At 38.3% G+C, this 26952-nt stretch overlaps 1 protein-coding gene across 1 annotated transcript in view; it reads right to left on the reverse strand.

Annotated features, from left to right (window-relative positions):
- Window positions 1–26703, reverse strand: part of STAG1 (stromal antigen 1) — a 401833-nt gene extending 375130 nt beyond the window's left edge. The window contains exon 1 of the mRNA XM_041733757.1: window positions 26383–26703. The gene's annotated coding sequence lies outside the window, so the exon portion shown is untranslated. The remainder of the gene's footprint in view (window positions 1–26382) is intronic.
- Between the last annotated feature and the right edge of the window lie 249 nt (window positions 26704–26952).

Raw genomic sequence — 26952 nt, forward strand, 5'->3', positions numbered from 1 at the left:
AGGGAGAAGCAGGCTCCATGCACCGGGAGCCCGACGTGGGATTCGATCCCGGGTCTCCAGGATCGCGTCCTGGGCCAAAGGCAGGCGCCAAACCGCTGCGCCACCCAGGGATCCCCACAGCAGTGTTTTAAGAAGCATTATTTGTAATGGTCCCAAACTAAAAATTATCTAATCCACATCAACAGTAAAATGGATAAACTGTAGTATAGTCACAAAATTGAATACTAAAGTAATAAAAATGAAGTATACGTCCACACAACATGGATAAATCTCACAAATGTGCTACTGAACGAAGGAAACAATACACAAAAAATAGAAGGTAGTTCGTCTACAAAAAATTCTAATAAAGACAAAGCTGAACTATAATATTTAGAGATACACACTTCGGAGGTAGAAATGGTTTTTCAAAATAAGAAAATTATAACCATAAAGTCAAGCTAATGGTTCATTTAGGGGAAAGGGATGGAGCTTTAATGCCAATAGGCATGCAGTGGGAGGAGTTTCTTCATTGCTGACAATATTCTGGTCCTTAACCAAAGTAGAATTTCACAGTGTTTATTTTATAATTACTTAAATAGTACATTTATGTTTGATGCACTGTATGTGCTTTATTTCACAATTAAAATTATTTCTTCTCAAAAGGCATATAAATGTGAAAGTCTACCAGACATTTCAATTACTATTGCTAAAAGATATATGAAAGGTATATATAAGTTGACACGAATCACTTATAATGGTTTCCATCAATTAAAGTGGTCACTTTTGTTCTAGTCACAAATGGTTTCTGCTCTAGTCTTCCTCTTGTTTCGCAGTGACGACAGAAGGTAGTAGAGAAATGTTCACCTTTAGCCCAGAAGGCCGACCTATAGCCTGCAAGTTTCGATAAGGATCAAATATATGTCGGTTGCTACATCCTTAAAAGCATCTCATGACTGCCCGTGTATCTCAATGACGGTTAATACCAAACTGAATGATAAGAACCAGAGAAAACTGAATGATAAGAACCAGAGAAATCATGCTAAATTAGTTTTACCAGTAGAAAATCAAAGAAACATTTATGATCTAATACTCTCTTTCTGACCATGGGTCCTGTCCCCATGCTACTCAAATAAACTTACACCATATAGTGTCTCAAGAATTCTTTCTTGAACAATGCAGGAGGATCTGCTACAGTATGAATGCCTGTAACTTCCTTTGATCAATCTTTATCAGTTTGTTTTATCTTGGAAAATGATAAAAAATCCTTTAAGGATTTTAACTTTAAGTTAAATCTTTCAAATCTGAGTTTTCCAAAGAGTGATAATGCAAACCACTGATGACTAAGTAAAACAGTTTCAGGTGCTACGCTAACCAAGTTTTTAATGTTATAGCCGTTTATTGACTTTAACAGTTACTTTCTATTTATGGCAAGTGACATTAGTTTCCCACTCACTACACTACATACTCTAGTTTCTTTTTGAAATGAACTTGGGAAAAACAGCAACTTAAAAAGGCACTAGGTAAACAACAGCAATAGTAGTAAATACCTATTGCAAAATTGAGGACATCTGTACCTGAATAACTGAAGTTCTGAAAATACTGCTATGACCCTTGGGATCTCTGGGTGGCGCAGCGGTTTAGCGCCTGCCTTTGGCCCAGGGCGCGATCCTGGAGACCTGGGATCGAATCCCACATCAGGCTCCCGGTGCATGGAGCCTGCTCCTCCCTCTGCCTGTGTCTCTGCCCCTCTCTCTCTCTCTCTGTGTGTGACTATCATAAATAAATTTTAAAAATTTTAAAAAAAAAAAGAAATTAAAAAAAAAAATACTGCTATGACCCATAACTTTGACCATGTGCTTCTATGATGCTTATCCTACAAACCCAATTTAGCCATGTAGATAACAAAACATGACTCAAACAAGTTCTACTCTTCTATAAAGCCTAAATACATTACTGTCCATGGGATGCCTGAGTGGCTCAGTGGATGAGCAGCTGCCTTCGGCTCAAGATGTGATCCTGGGGTCCTGGGGTCGAGTCCCAGAGTGGGATCCTCGCGGGGACCTTGCTGCTCCCTCTGCCTATGTCTCTGCCTCTCTGTGTCTTTCATGAACAAATCTTTTTTTTTTTTTGAATTTTTTTTGAATAAATCTTTTTAATCTAAATTACTGACCAAACCCACAAATATGGCTATATTACAACTATCTTCTAATTAGCTAACTGGCCAAAGTAGCTTTCAGTGCTTAAGGAAGAAACAGAGTAAAAACATCTGTTCGTTCTCTCCCTTATATACAACTGTCCCTAGTAGAAAACAGCATAAAATTTCAAATTAAAGCTGCCATGAGCTCAAATTCTGACACTAACTAGTTGTAAGACTTTCTCCAAATCATTACACTTTTCCAAGCCTTAGTTTCCTCATATATAAAGTGAGAAAACAACATACAACTTCTGCAAATTATTTCACATTTCTAAGCCTTGGTTTGAAAGAAGATAATATATCCCTTCCAGCGTTGTCCTATGGATTAAATGGGAATTTGTTTAAATGGCTTTTCACAATTGTACATAACGGACACCTAATACATAGTTGCACTCTGTCTCTCCACTTCTCTATGTTTTGTAAATATATGGAGCATAAAGTCACATAGTATTGTTAACTCTGCGCCAACACCTACATCCAAAAAACAATCCACATGCACTTAGTTAACTTTTAATTTTATCCTTCGGATAATCATGAGTGAATAAACAGATATTATAATATCTCCATATCACAAGTAAAGTGAGCCTCAAAAATGCAGAGTAGGCCATACAGGTCAGTAGTGGAACTAAAATGAAAACCCACATTTACCATAAATAGGTACCACTGACTTTGATGTTATGGTCACTTTAGTACTAACAAGAAATCAATTCTACCTATCAGTAAGAGCAAAACTGTAGTGTTTTCAGAAAACAAACAAGCAAACAAAAAAACAATCCATGGATTTGAAGAGTATCCAGCAGATATATAATCCAAATCAGGAATCATGTTATAGAAAGTAACACTTAAAAAAGAAAAAAAAAAAAAGTAAGTAACACTTAAGAATTTAATTTTTTAAAGCAACTGAATTTTGAATATAAGTGATAAAAACAATTTCCATAAAGTAGCAATAAAGTGAATTTCTATTAGTGGCAAATTCCAAGGTCGCTGGCTGGCTCAGTCAGTAGAGCATACAACTTGATCTCAGGGTCAGTAGGTAGTGAATTCAACCCCCATGCCCAGCATAAAGTCTACTTTAAAAAAATATAAAAAAAAAAAAAGTGACACACTCCTTCCAACCTTACCCCATGCTCCAAAGATATTTATTCTCATGTAAGTGGACCAAATGATGTTATATATAATACGTAATAACACGCCGTTCCTCAGAACTTCATGATTTTTTTCCCCTGGAGAAGAGGAAGATATACAACCTAAAAATCCCCTAAAAAAGGAAGAGATTTTCTTTAAAAAATGCAAAAAACTAACACATATTTATATCAAAACACTTTAATTCCTGAGACTGAAAATCTATTTTTAAGTATTTCTATTTCTAGATAAAGATAGAAATACTTAAATTTTTCGTTCTCCATTTCACTCTTCAGAAGTAATACATTCTTATTAGTAAAGAATTACTAATAGCTCTAGGTATGACAATGGCCATGATTAAGATATCTAGGATTTGCTTCAAAATAATATGGGGGAGTGGGTTGCTGATATGGGTATAGATGAAACAAGACTGGACATGAGAACAATTCTGGATGAGGAGTGAGGATCCACTAAACTTTTCTTTTTTTTTTTTTTTTTTTTTTTTTTTCCACTAAACTTTTCTATCATCATCTCCATGTTTTACGTTTTCTATAATTGAAAGTTGTTTTTTAAAAACTCGTTTTTAATAAACTGGTAAATTCTGACCACTGTTCTACGGAGTCCTTTGTCTTTCTGTATTAATTTTTTTTTCTGTATTGAGATTTTTCAAGTAAACACATTCACCTAGGAGAAAATCTATGTTTTTAAATATTCAGCATTATATTCTTGCATTTGATACAAGTAGAATTTTAGGGAGTTTTTTTCCTAGCTGTAAAATCATATGATGCATATTCTTATTCGCTGATAGCAGTTACCGTCATGTGTGATACTAAAATCTAATCAAATAGACAACCTAAATATTCTGACAAAAAGAATAAGAAATCTGAAACCCTCATTCACTGGTAAGCAGAAATGTAAAGTGATATAACCATTTTAAAAACAGTTTGGCAATTTCTTAAACGCCAAACATAAATTTACTATATGATCCAGGAATTCCTTCCACTCCTAGGTAGCAAGGGAAGAGAAATGAAATATGTCTGAAGGAAGACTGGTACACAAATGGTCATAGCAACATTATTGCCAACAGCCAAAAAGTGGAAACTCAAATGTCTGTCAATTCGTGAATGGATAAATGGAATACTCTTCAGCAATAAAAAGTAAAGTCCTGAAACATGCTGTAACTTTTTTTCAAAGATTTTGAGAGAGAGCCCACAAGCACGAGCATGAATGGGGGGAGGGGTAGAAAGAGAGGGGCAGACTCCCCACTGAGCAGGAAGCCTGATTCAGGGCTGGATTCCAGGACCCGGAGATCATAACCTGAGTCAATGGCAGACACTTAACCAACTGAGCCACTGAGGTGCCCCTAACATGCTCATCCCTAAAAACACTGTGAAATAAAAGAAGCCAAACACAAAAGACCACATATGGTATGGTTCCATTTACATGAAATGTCCCAAGAAGGCAAACTTATAGATACAAAAAATACCTTAGCAGGAAAGTGGCTGCAAATGGTGCAATTTCTTTTCAGGGTGATGGATATATTATAAAAGTCAATTGTGGTGATGACTGAATAGTTTTGCAAATTAACTAAAATTCCCTAAACTATACACTTAAAAATGAGAGTACTTCATGTTGTGTAAACTACATAACTGTGATGGAGAAGGCGAAAGAGGCGATGAAGAGGAGGAGGACTACAGTGCCTCTGGGATGATAGACGGACCTTAAATAACTTGACCAAAGGTTCAGCTAAATAGATGGTATAGCCAATACTGAAATCCAGGCTTGACTACAAAATCCATATTCTCCCTACCTCCAGAAGTAAGGGTACACTAGAAGCAACATATATCTTACCAATTTTGCAAGAATACATTCAAATCCACTAGTGAAGCAATATATAGACACACAGAAAAAGGTTCCTTTAAAACTGAGATAAAATTATGGTAAGAATTAGGAAGAATTAAACATAAAATAAATCATCTGTAGAATGAAGAAAGTAAATACACAAAATCCAAACACGGTGGCTTGGGAAGCAGGACCCAGATCTTATCCATGACTTTATGAAAGCTGAAACCGAATTAACTGAATAGTGAAGAGTGTCTAAACAAATTAAATTTGGCAGTTTGTCTCCAACACTGTCCCTGGATAGAGTGTACTGACCCAGATCTGCTGTAGTGCAGACAGATTTGTCAGGCTATCACAGCTCAGTAACACTGACAACTAAAATGATCCAACTAGCTTTGGGTTCATTCCAGGTTTGGTGGTCAATCTTCAGATTATAATCTGCATCTGATACAGGTCTTCCTACAAGAGAAGGCAGTGATAGGTGAGCACAGGTGGACTATTTCACTAGAAAATTACATTTATTACATCAATGTGTATCAACAATGTGATACCCTGTGATATAATGTGTTATATAATAATGTATGGTTTATCCTTTGGACTTGAAATCAGCTGAAACCTACATCACTTCTAGATGTAAATAATAAATCGAACTTCTGAACATATCAATTCTGAGAACCAGAGTCTTGTACATAGTTCAACAATACCTGCCACACTTAGAATGACTCATCAGGCAGTCAGCCTTCCCTAGAGATACTCTACTGCCCTGCTACATGCCTCTGAAAACTGCAACTTATATTTTGTTTTATAAACTGGATGAATGCTGTTGAGAAATCTGCAATGTACAAAATGTCCCCCCCGCCAAAACATAGCTGCTTATATTCACATTTCATACTCTATAGAGCACTGTTACATTAGCTCTTTACTAGCCAACATCCTCTGAAATGACCAGGACATACATGTTTATTCCCAATACAAGTAAGGAAATGAGGTAAAAGTAATTTACAAAAGGACATGATACTAATAAACACACTGACCTGGATTAAAATTCAGGTCTTTAGTCTCTGAATCCAACAGTTCTTCTACTGTATTCACGGCAAGTCTCTAAAAGGCCAATCCAATAAAACCAAGAAGGCCAACATTTCTGCCAGAAAAACCAATGATTATTTTCTGGTCTTATGAGTAGTCAGAGAAATCCTCTAATAAACAAGAAAGATAATTTTACAGGGATCAGAACAGACCATAACAGAGAAAAATATTCAAATTTGAATAAAGGAATAAAAGATTTATAAGCAATACTAAAGGAAGTACTAACAAAAAAAAAGTAGTTTAATTTAGAACCAAATGAAGAATTTTAATTTCATAAATAAATGAAAACAAGTAAGTGCCTTCTTTTAGAATCTTTTAGAATCTGGCTACAAAATCTACTTAATGCTCTTTTTGTATTCTTTATTAAAAGGAATGACACTACTTATAGAAAGGCAGGAGTGAAGCTGCTGTTTGGTTCCACTATAAAAGTGGTATTAAAAAGTATACTATGATTCAGCATTCCACTCTAAGTATAATTATCCAAAAGAAATGAGGGTTTATGTTCACCAAGAAACCTGAACAAGAATGTTCACAACCGCTTTATCACAATAGCCAACAAAGGAAAATAGCCCAAATATCCATGCACAAAAGGATAAAGTAATTCATTTTGGTATATTCACACAGAATACTACATAGGAACAAAAAAAAGAATTGCTGATACATGCCACAATATGGACGAATCTCACAAGAATCATGTTAACGCCAAAGCAGCTAAAGTACAAACTTAACTGGTAGCTATAAAAGTTGGAACAGGTGTGAGGGATGGGGAAGAGATAACTGAGGAGAAATATAGAAAACCTTCTGGAGTGTTGAAAAATGGTTTATATCTTGATCTAGGAGATTACATGGGTAAAAATTCATCAAGCTTATAAGCAGTGTACTTTATGCATTAATATGTTCTACTGCAATTTTAAAAAGTTAGCATGATACATTTATTTGGAACCTTTTACACACAGAACTTCCTTTAATCTTAAATTTCAAAACATAAATCTACTCCGAGAATGTAACCATAATTGAAAAAAGTGATTTTTTACTAAAATTAGCCCACAATAGAATCAACTAAATTACCCCAAAGATACACATTCCAAATTTTATCCTAAAATTTGTATCTTGGTCTACCTAGCCTCATTTCAATTATCTCAACATCTTCCAGAACTAAAATAATAATTAAGTCCAAGTTTCTCAATGAATAGATACAGTCATCTACTAAAAAAGAGAGAAATGAAGTAAGGGTGCTATAAGAGTAAAAAATTGTTAATAACTGCTGTGAGACATGAGAAAGAACTAGGAATAAAAAAGGATTATTGGGTAATGCTGAGGATCCAATTAAGATTGAAGAGCATGGGCAGCCCAGGTGGCTCAGCAGTTTAGCACCGCCTTCAGCCCAGGGTGTGATCCTGGAGACCTGGGATCGAGTCCCACATCAGGCTCCCTGCATGGATCCTGCTTCTCCCTCTGCCTGTGTGTCTGCCTATCTCTCTCTCTCTCTCTCTCTCTGTGTGTGTGTGTGTCTCTCACCAATAAATAAATAAATAAAATTAAAAAAAAAAAAAGATTGAAGAGCATGAATATTAGTGGCACCAGTCTCCAAAGCTGTGATTTTCTCCAGATGTGCTTAGTAGCTCAGAACCAGGTACATAAATTTAAGAAATATTAACTGATCTATGGCTGACTATTAGACAAATGCAATAAACAGAGAAAAGTGCAAAACATCTAAACATATTTCAAAAGTTAAAGTTACAGGCTAGGTAAGAAAAATAAGGCAGAAGGGGGACAAAAACTACCAAAGGACTAAAAGACTCTAGAATACTGAAAAGAAACTATCAATGTCTACGTTAGGAAAAAAAAAAATTCAAGGGGTATCTGGATGGCTCAGTCAGTTAAGCATCCTATTTGTGATTTCAGCTCAGGTCATGATCTCAGGATCTTGAGATCAACCCCCCACCACCACCACCACTCCAGCCTTGGGCTCTGACATCAGCAGGGGGTGTGGGGGGGAGGGGTCTACTTAAGATTCTCTCCCTCTGCCCATCTCTCCCCTCTCCCCATTTGTGTGCATGCACTCTCTCTCTCTTTAAAATAAATAAACCAATTAAAAATTTTTTAAAAGTTCAGCAACATATGCAAAAATTCATGAAGTCTTTCATAGCCAAGTACTATTTCTTATTATTTAGAAAATGAAATGCTCCTAACAATTCAGATTTCCCTTTTTGAGAGAATTAAAAAGGTTCCAAATGGAAAAAAGTTCAAATGTTTAAAGTATTATAATTGCAAATCTGTATGTTCCTTAACATTTCTATGTAAATCCAATACTTCTAATCAACAAAAGGAAGCTTCCAAGTTTCTTAGTGAAATAGTGAACCTTTACCAAAACCCTGCTTGTAACCAAACCAGTCATCCCATTCGTCAACATAACACCCTTTAATCGACAAGAATTTGTGCAAGTGTGTGTATGTGTGTCTGCTTAAAGTGGTCAAATGACAAGAGTTATTTACTTTTTTAAGATTTTACTTATTTGAGGTGTGGGGGGTAGAGAGATGCGAGGGCGGGAAAGGGCAGAGGGAGAGGGAGAAGCAGACTCCCTGCCAAGCAGGGAGCATGACACAAGGCTCCACCCCAAGACCCTGCAATCATAAACTGAGCCAAAGGCAGAAACTTAACCAACTAAAGCTACCCCCGAAAGAATTATTTTTCTATTTCCAAGTTCTGTCTAACTTGAACTTAGAATGAAACTGGTCAGTAACAGCTTACAATGAATGAATGAATGAAGTAGACAGATAAAAGATGGCTGGAAGATAAAAAAAAATCTCAGGAAGAATGATACTAGCATCTCTAATTAAAAGGTTTAAAGTGGGGCACCTGAGTGTCTCAGTTAAACATGTGACTTCAGCTCAGGTCATGATTTCAGTGTCCTCCGATAAAGCTCCCCGCAATACCAGGCAGGCTCCCCACTTGGCAAGGGATCTGCTTGTCCCTCTCCCTCTGCTCCTTCTCCTACTTGTGCTGTCTCTCAAATAAAAAATAAAATCTTCAAAAAAAATTTTTTAAGCAAAAGATATAAAGTATAACAATCAAGCAGAGTCTTTGGTAGAAATCTAAATTAAATTGCTCAATTTGGTTGAATCTAAGTACTATTTATTGAATGTCTATTAGTTTGTCCAGCACTGTGCTCTGCTGCTATGAAGCACAAAAAAGCATGTCCCCTTCCCTGAAGACAAGGAAGAGTAAAGAAAGCTACACCTGAATTATCATAATTTCTCACAGTCCAAGTAGTACTTAATTATATGCCAAACAAGTAAAACAACGTCATAGAAGGGTATTTGCAACTTAACTAATGGATTATTTTCCTCTGAAAAAGTAATCTAAAAAAAAAATAAAATTATGTGGGGAAATTAATAAATTAATTAAAAAAAATAAACTCCATCAGTCCTGACAGGAATACCTGATGTTTCTGCGATGTCTGGCTATGGCTTGGACTGAAATGCCACAGCTATGTTTCTGATGAAGTGTAGTAGTGGTAAGAAATTTGGATTTTATACATCAAAGAAATTATACCCACACGTGCATGTATGTACCATTTATACTTTGCTTTGGTTAATAAAACTTTAGTATGTTTGTTTTAGGTGATGGTTATCCCTTTAACATAACGCAGCAAAACTACTAGCAAACTGGTTTTTCAAAGCTATGTAAATTAAACTAGAATGTACAACATAGTGTGAAAAAAATGGCAGTTAGGTTCTCTGGCCAAAATTAAGACGCATTTGCTGCCTACAACTTTATTGTGTACTAATTGTGCTGCTAGTACTGGCATACATCCTCAAAACATACATGTACACAATTCCATTGCTTTAATTTCATCACTTAGCTTATACAATATTGCCTAAGAACTTTACTTATTGCCCTCTTTACCCATTCAACAAATTCTAACACTGAACAGTTCATTTCAAATGCAAATTTTCACCTCCCAGTGATTTCCTTAAAAAGTAAGCTTTTAAAACACAAAAACCATTCACACTATTAACACTACTATCATCAGTAATGCTATTCAGCCATTTCTACCCATACCATATGTAAAATGGACTGGTATAAGAAGTTTCACACCATCTAGTGTATTTCATTCATTCTACATTTTATATTCTACATTCTACTGTACCTTTTTTTGCCTTATTTTAACTTTTTTTTTAAGATTTTATTTATTTATTCTTGAGAGACAGAGAGAGAGAGAGAGAGAGGCATAGACATAGGCAAAGGGAGAAGCAGGCTCCATGCAAGAAGCCTGATGTGGGACTCAATCCCGGGACTCCAGGATCACGCCCTAAGCCTAAAGCAGATGCTTAACCACTGAGCCATTTTAACATTTCTGAAGTAAAGATAATCTCACAATCAATAGAATTTATAATTGTGCTGGACAAACAGTAAGGAAACATAGCTGTCACTGTTTAACCATGAATTCAGTCATAGATATTCACCGTGTCAACCGACTTATATGCAGTTAGTTTCATGCATGTTGACTTCAAATACCTTTAAAATGTCTTTTAAAATATTCTACAATTTGGCATTGAAATGAACAGTTAGCTACTATGCACAAAGGTACAAAAACGGAGATTATCAAATCAAATATTCATTATTGTTAGTAATAATCCTAAATTTTCTTGCAAACCAACAATGAAGTGAATTATGGGATATGAGAACAGCCACAAGTAGATGAACTTGATTATATTTTGTTGCATAATATATACCAAAGGACAAGCTATCACACGCCAAGCAGTGCAATGAAGGCAGAAGAAACTGTCAAATCTCTGACAATAAAAAAATGTCAAAGCAATGTGTGGCTGGCGTGACCAATTATAGGCTGTACAGGCATTATGGCATATGTTTCCTTCTCACTGTATGTAAAATAGTATTGTGTCTTCTATTACTGGTTCTGTGAAGTAAGATTTTAAAAATCAGAACCCTTCATTCTTGGTCTTCCCTCCAGTCTTCCCTATCTTAGAAGAGCACCACCATTCACTCAATTATTAAAGTCAGAAACTTGGAAATCATTTTTGACTCATCCCTTTCCCTCAATGCCTACTTTACCTCCACAACATGTATGGAATCAGAACACATCTCTATAACCCCTATTACAACCATAGTCCAAAGCACTATTACCTGTCACCTGGACACCAATATAATCTAACCATCCCCTCCTCCATTCCGCCCCCACTGCAATCCAGTAATATTCACACAGGAGTGGGGCATAAGTTCTCAACCTTGGCACTGTTAACATTATGGGGTAATAATTCCTTGGTATAAGGGGCTATCCTGTGCACTGAAAAAGGTTGAGCAGCATCCCTGGCCTCTACCCACTAATGCCAGTAGGATATACCATCAACCCCTGTTGTGACAACCAGAACTGTCTGCAGACATTGCCAAACATCCTCTGGGAAACAAAATATCTGTTGAGAACCACTGAACTAAGGGGAGGTTTTTTTAAATGTTCCTCTGCTGAAAACTCTCCAATGGTTTCTCACCTTACTTATAAAATCTCATTAAAACCCTTACCTAAATACACCCTACGTAATCTGGACTCTGGCCTACCTCTCTAGCCTCATGTGATGCCACTAACACCCTATCTGTGTTATGTTCCTTCTAGTCACTATGATCTCCTCTCACTTCCTAAAACACCACAGCCATTTCTGCTGCAAAGATTTTGCTTATGCTCTTCCTTCTGCCTGGATCATTCTTGCCCAGATTCTGCATATGTCTCAGCTTAAATTTCATATCCTTGAAAATGCCTTTCCTGACTGTATAAATGTATGTATCCCATTATTACCCATCATTGTAACATATATTCCCTTTATACCATTTATTAGTATATGTATCAATACAGCATTAATCAGTATATGATTATTATGTTTACCTGATTATTGACGGTCTCTCACGTGAGGACAAATACCTTGTCTGTTGTATTTCCAGTATCTAGCCAAAACGAAATGAATAAACTCTTAAGTGGAAAACCTTATGAACCAGACGAGTTGGCATCAATGATAACGTCAGCACCACTCCCATCTCATTCCCCATCTGTATTTACCATCATTTCCCCCCTTGAAGTGGAGGGGAGGAGAATGGAAGGGAGAAGAGCCTAACAAAGCCTTCATATGTAAAATATCTTTACCAACGTCATATTCTCTGAAGGGTGTGTACAGATTAAATATCAGATATAATGAACCTGAAGCCTGGAAAGGTGTGATAAATAGCCTGCATTCAATAAATGATGGCTATGTTTATAAAGCACCAAGCACAATGCCTATAGCAGATAAATGAAAAATGCTACTTTGTTTTGTTGTTTTAAGTAGGCTCCATGCCAAATGTCGGGCTTGAACTCACAACCCTGAAATCAAGGGTCACATGGTCTACTGACTGATCCAGTCAGGTGTCACAAAAAAAGCCATTTCTCTTGTCCCTTTTAATCTCACTCTACCATCACCTTGCTCTGAACATGGCTAAGAATAGAACTCTGTCCCTAAAAGATACCTTCCCCCTCCTGGATCTCCATAAACATAACATACTGGGTGTAACATATGTTAAGTTATTCATACATGTTGACTAAGGGAAGCCAAATATCCATTAACCAAAACCAATTCATCATAAAATGACCTCGGAAGTACATTGCAATTAGTGTCAGTAAGCAAAAAAAACATATTAATAATCATTTTTGAACCTGGCTTTAAAAATTAACCTAGGTGGGGGGGAATCCAAATTGCCGTTTAATAATATCAATGTTCATTACTAAAAATACCTACTGTATCTAACACAAATCTACTTACGGAAAATAAAACAGTAAACTGAATTCATAATTAGACTCAAATAATAACAAAGGGCAAAGACTATAAAGTACTATACAATGTTTAGTTAATAATTAGAACAAAATGACTTATCTTACATTCCCTCTGTCTCTGACAATATTCCGTATACACATCTGGGGGTTTGAGGAAAGAGATAAAGGAGTGAATCACAAAGGGGACATGAAGCCAAGCTGCCAGGTATAAATCTTATTTCTGCTAATTACCAGCTATGTGATCTTTGAAAAATCACTTAACTTCTCTGTGCCTGTTTCCTCATCTACAATCTGAGACTTAACAATAGTACCCACTTCACAGGATTACCGTAAAAGCTACATATTAAAATGCTTAGAATAGTATCTGATAAATAAAAAAAAAACCTGCTAGCTATTATTATTTATATTATTATATTGCTGTTAGCTACTACTATACTACTTTGCTTCTTTACATCACTTTGTTAATAACTATCATACTAGACAGCAATACACAAAACATACACATCGTTGCAGAAAGTTCCATGAACACTGTATCAGACCACAGGATAGTTAGAATGCCTGGTGAGATAATGCATATCATTTTCTTCTATATTTTTTTTTAAGAAGTGCTTAGGAAAAAAAAACACTCTAGGCCCAAAGCATTTTTTAATTTATTAACTTTGATGTGTAATGAAGAACTTGAGTTTCAGTCTTTTTTTTTTTCAATTTTATTTTTTTTTAATTTTATTTATTTATTTATGAAAGTCACACATAGAGAGAGAGGCAGAGACACAGGCAGAGGGAGAGGGAGAAGCAGGCTCCATGCACCGGGAGCCCGACGCGGGACTCGATCCCACGTCTCCAGGATCGCACCCTGGGCCAAAGGCAGGCGCCAAACCGCTGCACCACCCTGCACCACCCAGGGATCCCCTTGAGTTTCAGTCCTTTTAACAAGTCAAAGAGTGGAGAAGAAAAGAATATCTCTAAGGATATCTTTCTGAAATAACCAAACAAATGGATTTTTCCATTCCCTATTCACCCTATATATCAAGCTATCCACTAAATTCTCTCAGCAAATGGTAACATGCTTAGAAACTATTAATTGTATTAGTTAACTATTAACAAATTTAAAAAGCAAACTTGTAATATAGTAACATATGTTTCTCTAACACAGTAAACAAAACATCTAAAGTTGCGTCTAACAATTAGCCTGATTTTAAAGTACATATTACGATAAATGGTATTTTGGGACATCTGTGACATCTATAATTTAATATGAAAATATTTCTGATTTCTATTGGTAAAAAAATCACAGGTATTGCTAGTACAACTGTGATTTGCTGCCCACATACAAAATGCCAAATCTCACTTATAGGTTAGTGAAGATAAAGATGTGATATTTTCCAATCTAAGTTCATAAACCCTGGTTTCAAAAATAAGATTTGCTCTGGGCATGCATAGTAGCACAGTTAGTTGGGCCTCCAACTCTGGGTCTCTGCTCAGATCATGATCTCAGGGTCAGAGTCATGGGATCAAGCCCCACAACTGGCTCCATACTCAGTGCAGTCTACTTGGGATTCTTTCTCTCTCTCTGCCCCTCCTGCTCATTCTCCCCTCTTTCTGAAATAAGTAAATCTTTAAAAAAATAAAAAATAAAAAAAGATTTGCTTTAAGAGATTAGAGTCACAAAACTCTGGACTCAAACTTACCACTTCCTAGCTAAGTAATATTGAGAAATGGTACTTAACCTCTCTACCTCATCTGTGAAATGGGAATAATACCAACATGAGACTGCTGTGCTATTTAATTACTTTATGCTACTTGTAGTATTTGACACCTTCTCAATAAACGTATATACTATTACAACCAGTAACCAAAGTCTGACAATTACATAGTTCGTAACCCTTAGGATGCACCAGAAACTCAAGAGATTTGGTGTCAGCTGATCTGGGGTAGATCCTAGCCATTGATATACTTTTAAAGCTCCCAGGTGATTCTAATGTGCAGCCACTGGCCTAAGGACAAAGTTCAAACTCTTTAGTTAGCACACTAGGAATGCTACTTACAGCTCTACATTTTAATCACTCCTCCATAGGTAATCAATGCCCTAACTAATGCTTCCTCAACAAGTGGGCTATATAGTAGTACCTCTTAAACTTCAGCCTGCAACAGAAACACCAGAATAACCTGTTAAAAATTGTTGGACTCTGCAAAATTTAATTCGGTTAGACTGGGGAGAAGTCCAAGAACATGCATTTCTTAACAAACTGACACTGCTGGTGCATGGACCACACTTTGACCAATGGGCAACACTAGATCACAACCCAATTCCTCTATATTCACCTAAGATGGTGTTCCTATCTCCACCATCCCATTCTTGCTTGGCTTTCACTTTTTGTGAAGGTGAATTACTATTCACCTTTAGGAAGCATTTGTCCACTTAAACCACTTCAAGGCACTTATTACCTACTATTTAACTTGGCTAGGAAAAAACATCAAAACTATAGACTGTTCTTAATGGTACACTAATGGCAGCATACATAGACTCTTTTGTAAGAATCAGGGAAAAAGGCCTCCTTTGGACAGGTGAATTAGAAAAGGTGAAAAGAGCAAACCCGAAGTCTATCAAGCAGAATAAAACCTGGATTTCAGCCACAACCTACCCCCTTGGCCAGGTACCTTTATGTAGAGCACCAATTCCACAACCACCAATTCCATGATAGCCCTGGGACAGCATTACTACTAAAACACAAGGGAAGAGCACTCAGACCAACCCTGGATATGAGGAAGGAGGGAGAGGAGAGAAGGAACAATAAAGCTTTTAGGAAAGGACTTTCAGAGAAGACATCACCTAAGTTTGGAGTCCTGAGTTGCTTTCTCTGTATATAGAACAAAAACTGTGTTTTAATAACTTTAGACCCACAGTGTATGGCTCACCATAGATTTCAATAAATGTATAAATGACTCACAATGAATAAAATTATATGGAAACACTTGCTAATCCGTATTTCTTTCTCAACAAATAAAGAAGCAAACATACACCAAAAACTATCTTAAGTATTAACATTAACTTATCGGGAGAAAACACAAATTTTTCTAACAACCAATGGGAGATCAGAAGGCAAAAGGAGCCTGCTAAAGATACACCTGGGTTTTTCAAAATTAAAGACTTTGAAATCAAAACCTCTGCATTATCTGATTCAGAGGTGATTTCCTGATTATTTTAGCAGGCACTAAGAAATTTACAGGAATTCTGGAAACTAGGTCCAAGACACTAATTTTACAATGAAGAAACTGAGGTCCAGAGAAGTAATGATTCAAAGACACATGGCTAGGGCAGCCCCGGTGGCCCAGCAGTTTGGCACCGCCTTCAGCCCAGGGTGTGATCCTGGAGACCCAGGATCGAGTACCATGTCGGGCTCCCTGCATGGAGCCTGCTTCTCTCCCTCTCCCTCTGCCTGTGTCTCTGCCTCTCTCTCTCTCTGTCATGAATAAATAAATTTTAAAAAGACACATGGCTAATGAGTGGTAAAGCTGTAATTAAAACTCAGGACTCTTCCTGGAGTCCTGGGATGGAGGTCTCTAACCATTCACTAGTCTTCTCTCTCCTACATCATGCCTCCCTTACATTTATAAAATAAAATACTAAATAAGGGTGCCTGGGTTACTCAGTTAAGCGTCTGACTCAATTCAGCTCAGTTCTTGATCTCAGGGTCATAAGTGCTCAGTGTCATGCTAGGCGTGGAGCCTACTTCAAAAATAGAAATAAAAAATAAAATACTAATTATCCGTAACTGAAAAACATAGATTAACCAGAGTTTTGTACTCTGTATTCCACTTTTATGAGATGAAAAAGTAGTCATCTATCATCTTATTTTGTCTAGAAACTTAAGAGAGGTAGCTTTATTTTTTTTTTTTTTTTTTTTTTTTTTTTTTTTTTAAGAGAGGTAGCTTTAAACGTATGTTCTGCTCTTGGTAAAATGCATTCCTAGTCTCTGTCTGCAAAATTATATGTGCAAAATTAATATTTATAGATAATTACCCTGGGCAGCCCCGGTGGCCCAGAGGTTTAGCGCCGCCTTCAGCCCAGGTGTGATCCTGGAGACCCAGGATGGAGTCCCACATCAGGCTCCCTGATTCTCTCTCTCTCTTTCTGTCATGAATAAATAAATAAAATATTTTAAAATAAATAAATAAATAAATATCCTGATACAGACATCAAGATTTCTCAGTTACCGAGAAAGCACCTTTCCAAGATGCAGCAACATTCTTAAGAAAAAAAGAGCCCACTTTTCGAAATATGTTTAACAATAAGCAGAAAACTCTAACTATAACCCTCATCTCAATTAACCAGATTATCTCATCCTCTGACCACTCTCACTACTAAAGTTTTAATCTACTGCTAGTTCTACGCGCTGATAAGAACCAATTAATTAAAATGCCTTGCTTCCGGAAAGTAATTTCATCATTTAACTGTATTATACTTTTATTCACCTCTTAAATATAAGATTAATGTCCTTAGAATTTACGTACCATGTACTACAATCTAATAGTTAAAACCTAACTTTTTAATTTCTATAGCACCCAAGACAGAAGTATGCTTTTATTCCCATTTTGGAGATGAGAAAACTGAGAGGAAGAGAAGTTCAAGAACTCACCTAGGAAGGGGCTGCATTAGAATTTAACACAGGCAGTGTGACTCCAGTGCCAAGAACTCTCTTGGACAATGGCTTTCTTAGCCATTTAGCATGTGACAGTGCTTCCTTCACAAGTAAACATATTAACTTTTTCACTATCTCTAACAATGCAAGATCCACAGTAAGGGATTTTCTTCCCAAAATATAATTTAAGCTCTAACAATAAAGCAGAACACAATTTAAGATATTTTTAGCTTTTATATCCTGTGTTAGGTCATAAAAATTTCTATACATTTGCTACTTTTTACTATCTCTACTAGAAAACATAAGAAGCCTATCTCTCTCTCTCTCTCTCTCTCAGTGCTGTAAATGAGACAGGAAAAATAATAACCTGATTCAGTCATGGTCAACAGAGCTTTAAAATAAAGAAGGAATCATTTCCTCAAAAGACACAACCAGGTCATGTTCATGCTCGGCTATGTATACAGCACATTTTGTCTGCCTAAGATTGAAAAGATAGGCAATGGTGTCTCAAACCTCCACCTAGACCCTTAAATCAATTCAACAACTATGAAGAGAAATTTTGCTAGAGCCTAAAAACAGTACAGATAATATTTAACTATTAATACTACTTTGATTAAAAAAAATAAGGGGACTCTGCTGAAAAACTCTTCTGATTTTTATCACTTTCAACACATAGTGTGTCTGTAATTTGGGATGAACTGACAGGGAGAAGGCCTTAATTTTGCACATTACCCTTCCAAAGTATCTTTAACCCCCTCCACAGTATTTCATGTATTATTCCCATTAGTTTGTCTTGTTGCTTTGGAGTTTTGGGTTTCAATGTCTCCCAAAAGAACAGGAGCTTAAGGGTAAAGCCTATGTATTTACGATCTTTATATACTCAATATTCGTCATGGAGTAGGCACTCAAAAATACTTATTGAAAAAAATCTTAACTGGATTCCCATCACAGAGATGAGACAACTGAGGCCTGCAGAAATTAAATATTCTACCCAAAACCACAGAACCATTATATGATGGAACAGGAAAGAAGAGTAAGTCTCCATAAAATAATCTTGGAAATGCAAAAGATTCCAACATGCAGAAATGAGGCCAAGAAGAAAAAAATAGCCTTTTACAAAATTTAGAGTCCAGGTTCTGAAAATTAGTCTGGATTTAAATCCTGGCTCTGTCATTTATTAGCTGTACAGCCTTGGGACAATTAGTCTACAACACGACACAAGATATTGTGCCATGTGACCACCACCACTCACCAGATCTTACGACAAAAATAAATGCAGCAATAAATACATCTGCAACAAAAGAAAATACACAGAGTGATAAACGTTGGCTGAAGCGATCCTACAACTTAGTGTTTATTTGCTTTCTGTTTTCTCTTTGTGAGGTATCTCAATTTGGCAGCACAACACATAAAATCTAGTTAACAGTTTAAAGAATTAAAAAATGGGTTTCCTGGGTGGCTCAACTGGTTAAGCGTCTGTTTTGGCTCAGGTCAAGATCCCAGGGTCCTAGGATCAAGCCCTAAAGCAGGCTCCCTGCACAACAGGAGCCTCATGACACCTACCAGCATCCACTAAACTGTAGCAGGTTAACTTTTTAGCCTCTGAGTACTGTAAAATCTCAGGCCTTTTAACCACTCATGACAGGCATTAGCACATAATCAAGGTTTATTATAAATGAAGGAAAGATTCCACTTCCATATTATCAGGAAAAAGCAAAACAACTATATGCTGCCTTTAAGAGGTACACATGAAACACAAAGAGTTTTTAAGTAAATCAGTTTTAAAAAATATACTATAGAAACAGTAAGCTCAAGAAAGTTGAAGTGGTTATATTAATATCACATAAATAGACCCGAAAACAAAGTTATTACCAGAGATAAAGAAAAATATATCATAATGACAAAAAGATCAAATCGTATTACATATTTCATATGCTTAATAATAGAGCTCAAAAATGAGGCAAAAATTGACAGAATTAAAAGAGAAACAGACAGTTGCATGAAAAAGGCAACTATGACTGAAATCACAGTTGGATATTTTAACCTTTCAGCAACTGATGTAACTACATCCCCCTTAAAAAAAAAAAAAAAAAAGCAAATGTACAAATGATTTGAAAATGCTACCAAAACACCTTAATCTAATTGTTATTTACAGAATACTACACCCAACAACTGCACAATACATCCTTTTCAACTGTGAAAAGTCCATAAAACAGTCCATAAAATGCAGTGATAAAACAAGTTTCAATAAATTTAAAGGGATTAAAATCATATTTATTTTTGGTATATATTTGGATATATTCTCTGACCTCAAAAGGAAGTTAGAAATCAATAATGATATCTAAAATCATCCCAAATATTGAAAATTAAACACACTTTTAAGTAGTACAGATGTCAAAGAAATTACAAAGCAAATGAGAAATAATTTGAAGTTGAATAACAAAAAAACAACATATCAAAATTTGTAGAATACAACAGTGCTTATAAGGAGAGTGACAGTGTTTTTTTTTTAAGATTTTATTTATTTATTCATGAGAGACACAGAGACAGAGAGAGGCAGAGACATAGGCAGAAAGAGAAGCAGGCTCCATGCAGGAAGCTGGATACAGGACTTGATCCTGGGACTCCAGGATCCCACCCTGAGCCGAAGGGAGACACTCAACCCCTGAGCCACCCAGGCGTGCCAAGAGTGATAGTTTTTAATGCTTAAATTAGAAAACAAGAAGTATCTAAAATTTATGACCTAAGATTCCACTTTAAAGAAGCTAGAAAAAAAAAAAAGTATGTGGAAGGAAAGAAAATTATAAGGAAAAGAACAAATGATAGAGAAAACAAATCGAGAAAACTGGCAATACTATTACTTGAAAAGATAATATTGGTAACCCAAAAATGATACTGGTCAAGAAAAAACGAAGGGACATACTAACACCACCAGAAATTAAAGAGGAGATAGCACTACAGATCCCACAGACATTAAAAGGATATTAAGGTGGGACGCCTGGGTGGCTCAGCGGTTGAGCATCTGCCTTTGGCTTAGGGCATGATCCTGGAGACCTGGGATCGAGTCCTGCATCGGGCTCCCAGCCCAGAGCCTGCTTCTCCCTCTGCCATTGTATCTCTGCCTCTCTCTCCCTTCTCTCTCTCTCTCTCTCTCTGTTTCTCATGAATAAATAAAACCTTTTAAATAAACAAACAAATAAATAAATAGGATATCAAGGGAATCTTGTAAATCATTTATATCAATAAATGAAATGAGGTAAATAAATGTCTTTAAAAATACAACTTACCAAAACGGACAAGATGAAACAAAATATAGCCATGTGTCTACTAATAAAATTGAATGTGAATGTTACCAAAAACCTTCCCACAAAGAAAATTCCAAGTCTAGATGGTATCACTGGTGAAATCTAATAGACATTCAATTAAAAATTAGTATCAAAGCTAAAATTCTTTCAGTAAATAAAGGAGCGCCTCCCAACATATTTTATGAGGCCATCATTATCATTATACTGAAACCTGACAACAACATTGCAACCAAAGAAAACTACAAAGCAATATCCCTCATGAATATCCCCAAATCCCTAACATTAAATAAAAAAAGGAAAATACTCTGTGACTAGGTGAAATTAACCTAGGAATCAAGGCTATTTTAACTTTTGAAAATCACCATTTATTTATCCATTCTATCACTGATAAACATCTTGTTTCTAAATTTTGGCCACTGCAAGCAAGGCTATTACGAACATTTTTATTCACATGTTATCTTCAACTAAGTAGATAAAACAAATTTTTCTGCAAAATGACCATGTCAATTTATACTCCTGCCACGAGGGAGTATACTTTCTCTACACTCTCACCAACACTTGATATTATCAGAATGCTTAATGTTCACCAATTTGATAACATGAAAGTTTCTTCTTAGAGTTTTACTTTGTACTATTCTGATTACCAAGACTTAACTCTGCTTTTTTTTTTTTTTTACTCAGTCATGGTACACTTAGGTGAGCTGCAACTGACATTCTTAATTTAAAAAACAAAATTAGAAAAAAAAAATTAGAAAATAGAGAGCACTACATAAAAGTTAAATGAAATAACATTTAACTTTTATTTCCATTTTATATGTGTTTATACCGGATCACAGCGTAAAATGTTTTTAACTGTGAGCTCTAGCAACTTAAAAGCCATTATTATAGCTGTTTCATTATGGCAAAACTCTATAGAGACATTTGGGCAAGTGACTAGTGCACCATTCAGGCCCATTAACACAAAGGATTGCATTTTATAAAGAAAGTAGGACCTGAGGTGTCCTTCAAGCACAAACTGGAAAAACAGAATTAGAAGAGGGGGAGGTGGGATGCCTGGGTGGCTCAGTAGTTGAGTGTCTGCCTTGGGCTCAAGTCATGATCCAGGGGTCCTGGGATCGAGTTCCACATTGGGCTCTGGACAGGGAGCACGCTTCTCTCTCTGCCTCTCTGTCTCTCATGAATAAAATTTTTTAAAGGGAGGGGAGGAAAAAAACCTGAGGGAAGCAGTAAGGGATGGATTACATGGAGAAAGGATCTATAAAACCAACTGGTCTATGACGTACTTAAAGCTCACTTCAAAAGAATCACATTTGTCAATAAAACAAGGTTTCTCTCAGCACTAAGATAGGAAGTAGGAGCCTATCCTCTTAACTATTGAAAACTGACCCCTCCCTCCTTTTCCAGAGACATTATCCTAATTCCTATCTTAAAATTCATCTCATTCTAGAGCTTTGCAGGAGCATTCTTTTAGGTCTCTGCTTCCTACTTTTCCCTAAAGAGTCTCAAAGTAGCTGGAGACATTTTAATTCTAAAGACTTATGTTTATTCAGCTAACAATGACTGACCAAGCCCCTACTATATACCTCCTTTCTATTAAGAAATTGTGTACTCCTCACAATTTTAACGCCTTGGTTATATTCTTTAAAGTTTGATATCCTTAACTAAAACTAATTGCCTCCTCTTGAAAATCTTTTTTCAGACTCAAACCATCCCACACACCATGACCCAACTTCTGCTACCTTTTTTGTTCCACCAATAATATCCCTCCTCTGACCCTTCCAAAGAACTATTCTTTTTCCTAAGAATTTCTTCCTCACAAACTACAGACTAATCACACCACAGCAATTGCCTGGTGTAATGAGTTTGAATCTGTCACTTAATAGGAGTGTGATCTTAAGCATTAAAATCTCTTACGAGACTCAATCTCATCTTTAAAATAGGTAAAACAATAGATATTAAGGAATAATGATAATTACATAATCTCCTATTGCCTTCCTTATTAAAGTTTTTTATTTTTAGTTTTTACTTTTAATTCCCTCTAAACGCAATATAACATTTTTATAGAGAGAGGCACTTAAAGTGAGGTACCAGGAAATGTGGGAAAGGAAAAGGTTTAAAGACAAAAAAATATGAGTAAACTTGTCAAGTGTGTTACTGGTCTCCCTCTGTGCTCTCCTATGTTCAGATTCTAAGGAGGCAAACATAAAAATACTTCTTTCCCAATGGTAAGCAAAAATCTAAGAACCCTCAATGACCCACACCCTATAAATTCTCCTCCCTTTGACTGTGGGGAGACCTGTCAATATAATAAGATATCATCACTCCAGTGGTTGTTGTATGGCAAATACATTTTGTATATGTATTTAAGGTCCCTAATCAGTGGAGTGTCCCAAAAGGAAATTATCCTGGGTGTGTCTGACCAAACTGGATGAGCTTTAAAAAGGGGTCTTAAAGGAGAATCTATAGGTCACAAAGGAAGTCAAGGGGACTGGGTCCTGCTTGTCTGAATAAAAGCAACAGTCATATATGAACTGCCTATGTAGACTGTAAGCTAGCAAAAAGCTAGCAAGAGGGACTTAAAACCATAAGGGTTTTAAGTCCAATTTCCACAAGGAAATTAACTATGCCAACAAGTACTGAGTTTGGAAGAACACCCTGAACCTCAGATAAAAACTATAGCTATAGCTGACACCCTGATGAGATAGGTGAGATGCTGTACAGAGTCTAGCTACAAAGTATCCAGATCTCTCACCTGCAGAAACCTTCAATTACTGGATGTTGTTTAAGCTCCTAAATTTGTTGTACTTTGCTATACATTAAAAGAAAATGAATACACTCCCTCACTCTAGGACTAACCAGCAAAGGAAAAAATGGGAAAAGAAAACACAACTTCAGGTACCTCCATTTTGACCTCAGTCTGTACTTTCTTATGGAATAAGCTCCTCTTTCTGGCTCATCTCTTAACTCAGGCAAAACACCCTACTTACTGGCAGAGCATCCCTTGATGGGAACCGAAAACTACACCCACAAGCAATAAGGACTGCCCTGAGCCAGGAAGACCCCATGTGACTGACCCTAAGACAATGACCTGACCTTCACTGCCCACTTGCACGTACCCCACCCATCTCTGATCCACATTTTCCTTACACAAACCTAGAAGTATTTTGAGCATTTTGGGGGAGAGAGTTCTCCCAGCATTGGCCTTACTGAAATAAGCTTCTCCTTTCCTGTTTCACCACCTTTTGCCTCTGCCTTTGGATTTTTGTCAGTAGCAAGTGGCTGGACCTAGTCTGTTTAGGATCCCTAGAGCCAGGTGCTCTTGAGCCCCTGGTCCCAGGCTACAAAAAGATTTATCTTCTTTTTCAAGGTGCATTAGATCCCCTCACAGCACTGATTATGAAGATAGACATACAGAATGGAAGGGTTAAAGGCTAAAACTGCATAAAATTTTTAAAGTTTTAACTATTAAAAAGTACTTTTTCGTACACATCTTGTTAAATAACTACCACATAATTTATCACCTTCATTTTAGTGATGAGAAAAAATGAGGTTCAAAGTGTGACATTCCAAAGATGACAAATCTAGGGAATGTTCAAAGTAATTTCAGTCCAGGGTTTTTGCCCCTACACCACAGCCCCCCTTAAGGCTTTAAAAGAGCCATTCAAATCAACAGTAATTGTATTACCGTCTTCAAAGGATGGAATCCCAGTAACGTAACTTCCCACATTTCACATCTATTTCACTATCTCCTAGCTTTGTCAGAACATCAAAACCGAAGTGGATACTGAGAAATTTCCACTCAAAAGTAGTTGGTTGTAAAAATGTCCACTGATAAACCACCTGAATAAACTTAAAACACATTTTGAAAAATATAAATAAAAAATTCAGCAAAACACCTGTAGGTTTTCCAGAACTTTATTTAGAAAGCAATTTGTGTTTCAAGTGTTCACAAAAACCAAAAGTAGACAATCCTTCCGGATCCTTCAATATTCTCCCCCCTTCTGCAATTTTAAATCTGAAATCAACACTATAAATATGAAAATACAGTACAATGTATCATACAATAAATCGTTTTTATTTCCATTGTTGTGTATATTTCCCTAGGTATATTTACCAACAAAACTTGCCATTTTCTTAAACACACGGAAAACTAAAAGGTAGAGTCTTACTCAAACCCCACATAAATCACAAATAACAGAACTTTCCCTATGCCAATTCAAGTACTTTCACACTTTATTTTCCTAAGAAGATGAAAAATAGGGTCCTTTCGAGTCACGACCACGAGAAATAAACTATATTCATCCTCTTAACATGAACTTAACAGCAAATAATTTGCTATCGTCACATTACAAACAGCATTGTTTTGGGTCTAAGCTTCCAAAACCATCCCATGATTTATACGCCCCGGGCACGATTCTCCGCAATGTGAAGAGAATCGAAAACATTTCAAATGTGGGTAGAAAGGGTGACGTGACAATCCTAAAGACCTGAACATTTTTTAAGTCCCTACAGCACACAAGAAACACCCAGCTCGGACCCTCCAATCGAGGCCCAGGACCAACTCCAGGCACTCCGGTTTCCCAGCTCTTCACCCCGCCCCCACCCCGAGAAAGGAGGGAAAACAACTTTTATTGGCCTCTTCTCCCGGGGAATTGGCAAACTAGCGGGGCAGTGCTCCGGCCTGAACACGTTTCACGGGGAGGCCTCCGTCGGGGGCGGGGAGGGCAGATAGCGGGAAAGCCCGGCCTCGACGCCCCTTCTCCCCCAGGCTCCAGCCCCCTGCCCCACCCCGCCAAGAAGACGTCTCGGCCGGCCGCCACGCTGAGCGACCCCCAGGCCCCTCCGCTGAGGCGAGCTCGTTGTCATGTGACGACGCCGCCGCTAAAACACCGCAGAAACGCAGGGCGGCGGGCGGCGGGCGGCTTTCGCACCAGCCCGCCTCGGCCCGGCCCCGCCGGGCGCGGGCGAGTCCCGAGAGTCCGGGCGGGGAGGGGGGGCGGACGGAGGGCGGAGGGCGGGCTTGGCGGCGGGCCCGAGCGCGCCACAAAGGCTTCCGCGCCCGTCGCTGTAGTGCCCGAGCGGGCGGGGGCACAATTTTCGGGCCCGCGGGAGGGGTGGGGAGGAACGAGGGCTCAGAGGTGCCCGCCGCGCCCACAGGCGCCCCCCCGGCCGCCCGGCCGGCCAGCGGCTGCCGCGCCCCGCACAGGCCCGCGCGGCCTCCCTCCCCCGCGCGGGGCCCGCGCCCGGCCCGCCCGCCCGCTCCTCGCTCGCGCTCCCTCGCTCTCTCGCTCTCGCCCGGCCTCCATCTTGGATCCGCGCTTCCAGCCCCCGCGCCGCTGCCGCCGCATTCCCCCTTTCCCGCCCCCCGCCGCCGTCGCCGCCGCCCGCACTCACCTCAGCTGCCCATCCGGGCGCCGCCGGCCGTCGACCCAGTTTCCCCCCAAAAGTCTCCGGTGTGTTATTCCCGATGTGGGGGGGTTGTTACGGGGTGGTCGCCGGGGGTTCGGGAGCGGGGGCCGCGCCTTCAACGGAGCTGCAATCCTAACCCGCCATCTGGTGGCATTTTCCACACGCCAATGGCGCCGCTGCAGACTTGGGTCCGGACCGCCCTCTGCTGGCCGCGACGCTTACTGCCTAGCTGACGGGACGGGCCTGCCCGGAAAGGGGAGGGAGCTGAGGCGCGAGCTGGGGGCCGCGGCGGGGACGCGCGCAAACGCTTTCCTGTGGGGATTGCACGCACGCGCACCAGCGGGGCGGGAAACGTGGCTGCTGCGTGGAGGCTCCGCCCCCGCACGGAGCGGGCGCCCCGCTCAGCCAATCGCCATCGGCGGATGCCTCTCGGTGAGGGCGTGTGGCTGGGGCTTGGGCCGCCCGAGGCTGGCGGAAGGACGGCCACGGTGGCGCCTGCGCGCCCCTCTAGCCGAGTAGCTGCCCGCCATTTTCGGAGCATTTCCGAGACCTGGG

The sequence above is a fragment of the Vulpes lagopus genome, chromosome 19 (assembly GCF_018345385.1).
Source record: "Vulpes lagopus strain Blue_001 chromosome 19, ASM1834538v1, whole genome shotgun sequence".
NCBI lineage: Eukaryota > Metazoa > Chordata > Mammalia > Carnivora > Canidae > Vulpes > Vulpes lagopus.